This window comes from Zingiber officinale, chromosome 3B (assembly GCF_018446385.1).
Source record: "Zingiber officinale cultivar Zhangliang chromosome 3B, Zo_v1.1, whole genome shotgun sequence".
NCBI classification, from domain to species: domain Eukaryota; kingdom Viridiplantae; phylum Streptophyta; class Magnoliopsida; order Zingiberales; family Zingiberaceae; genus Zingiber; species Zingiber officinale.
Genome location: NC_055991.1, coordinates 79,181,779 through 79,184,270, shown reverse-complemented (window position 1 = coordinate 79,184,270; position 2,492 = coordinate 79,181,779). Strand labels below are relative to the sequence as shown.

The following is a 2,492-nucleotide window of genomic DNA, read 5'->3' as shown; positions in this document are numbered from 1 at the left end:
TGTCGCTCTCCTCCCGAGCGGCCCTCTCTGGAGCTCCCGAACGTCACGCGATCGCCTCCTCTCGCGAATGGTCGATCTGTTTTCTCCCCTTGCAGCGCGGGCAACTTGTAAGTCTCCTCTCCTCTCTGGCGATGGATAATCTCCGTTCATCTTCCTCACAAGATCTTTTGTTCTGAGTTGTGTCCCCATTCCAGACCACGATATTTCTTGTCCGGTGAGAGATATCAGCTATCGTAAATTTAATCTGGCTGGTGGTTTTTTTCCCATATGACTTTACTGATTGGAATGTTTTCAGTTTTTCATTGACCAGGGTGGTCTAGAATTCTTTAAACCGTGATGGATGATTCTATTGGTTTCACTGATCGAAGAAATTAGCTGGTAATCATAATTTCTCCCCCTAAACCTGCCACGGATTAAGATTCCATCAATGAGATCTTTTTGGATCATTGTTATTCGTTGAAGAAATTGAATCCATTTACAGATCCGGGAGGGAGGTGTTGATTTTGTGCTATCCTACCAAGTTTCACAGAAAATTATGTAAAGAACTTTGACTTGCCCATTTGCAGTTTACTGTAGCACCGAGCTAGATTCTACATCAAGAAACTATCCAAACTGTTAGGATCTTCTAAGTAAATCCAAACTCTTATGTATGACTAGTGTCAAGATGCATGTTATGCAAATCAAATATGATCATAATATCTTGAACATGTTATTTTTTAGATCATTTACTTTTGGGCTAACATTTTTGTTAGAGATCATTTGAACACAAACTTGTTTGGTTGTTTTTATTTTTCTAAACTAGTTTTATTAGTCATTTTTGCTACTAACAGTAACTTGCATTTGACTACGATTGTTTTAAAAAATTTACATTCAGAGAAACTGAACAAACTCTAATGGATAGATTAAATATGGTTGTGCTTATCGTATAATTGATAAGTAGTGTAGGTTGCTATTTTTACACTTTAGTAATTGAGTTTGGCTTTACAACTAATTATTTTTACTCTTGGATTTTATTAATGGATTTCTATTATTTAAACAGTTGTATGGTGTTTCAAATTGAGTAGCAAGTGCACTAGCATTTTTATTTGTGATAACAATGGTGGTTTTAATTCGTGTAAGTTGTGAAGTTAACCATACTTTTAGTCTAGATCATTCCAACATTCACTTAAGTGGTTGGTAATAGTTAAGTTCAATCCAAATATTCAACACCTAGACTATATACTATTTTAGATTTGGCCATCAATTTTTGTCATACTATTTGTTCTTTTGGTTGAGTACTTTTTTGCCTTAGGCATCTCACCTCGAGGCTTTGATTCAAATGTTCCTTGCATGATCCTTTAATCAATTGGCTAAGTGATTTTTTTTTCTAATAAAGAGTTGGCCAAGTGGTTATATTATCACGTATTGACCTCTCATATAAATTTATGTACAAATACGGCTTAGCAACAACAGTGGCACAGAACATTTATTCAAGATGAGCTACCTTTGCACTTGTTGGGCCAAGCAAGCTCAAAGGAACATTACTCACTATGCATTTATTCAGCAAGCACAATCACTTATTACCCATTCTGCAAGTTTACAACTTCTTAATACAATATCTTAAATAGCTATAATAAATATTGTAAAAACTAAACTAAAACTCCTCAAGCTATCTTAAAATGTTCCCACCTTGCTTAAAAATGAAAATTTTCATCTCATATTTTGAAACTTTTTTCATCTAGTGTTTTGTTTATTTAGTATCTTCACTGAACGTATTAGGGTCTAAACTCTAAACGTATTACTGTGGAAGATGCTTCTGAAATTGTAAGCTAATACATAACCATAGCTTCAAATCATTGAAGGTGCCAACCATTGTTAAAACATTAGAAAGAGGGTAGTAGTAGCTGTCCAAAGTTGTGAATTCCTTAACATATGTTTAGGTAATAATGTAAATTATGGAGATATAATTCCGGAACATTTAGGTAAGAAATGTAGCAAAACTTTCCAAGCATGGATGCCATTGTAGAATAAGATGGTTCTTATTTTTGCTGTAGCAAAATTTATTTCATGCAATTGTTGCCTTGATCCTATAATTTTTAACATGGTTTATTACTTATTTCAGAGAAAACATTAATTGTTACTTTTAAAGTCTACTTGCAAGTTGAATTCAATACACATGCATAAACGCGCACACATTTATGGGTTTGTTTTAATATAAGAATTGAACATTTATGCTCCTCTCTTATCTAAAAGTAATCAATATCTTAAATAGTTTCCACCTTGATTAAAAATAGAATTTCTCATCTAATATTATGGGACTTTTTTTCTTTTAGTATCTTGTAGATTTCAGAAGTTACGTGTTCACAGATTATGGTTGAGCTAATAAAGCTATTTTAATAGAAATTGCCTATGAAATTGTAAAGCTAATAATATGCAACCATAAGTTAAAAATCATTGAATGTGCTAACCGTCGTTACACCAAACATTAGGAAGAATTGCAAAAGTTGTGAATT

General features: G+C 33.2%; 1 long non-coding RNA gene across 1 annotated transcript; it reads left to right on the top strand.

Annotated features, from left to right (window-relative positions):
* On the top strand, positions 1 to 547 carry LOC121968385. The gene is made up of 3 exons (XR_006108111.1): positions 1 to 214; positions 296 to 378; positions 482 to 547. It is a non-coding gene; the product is annotated as an uncharacterized LOC121968385 (long non-coding RNA).
* The last annotated feature ends 1,945 nt before the right edge of the window (positions 548 to 2,492 follow it).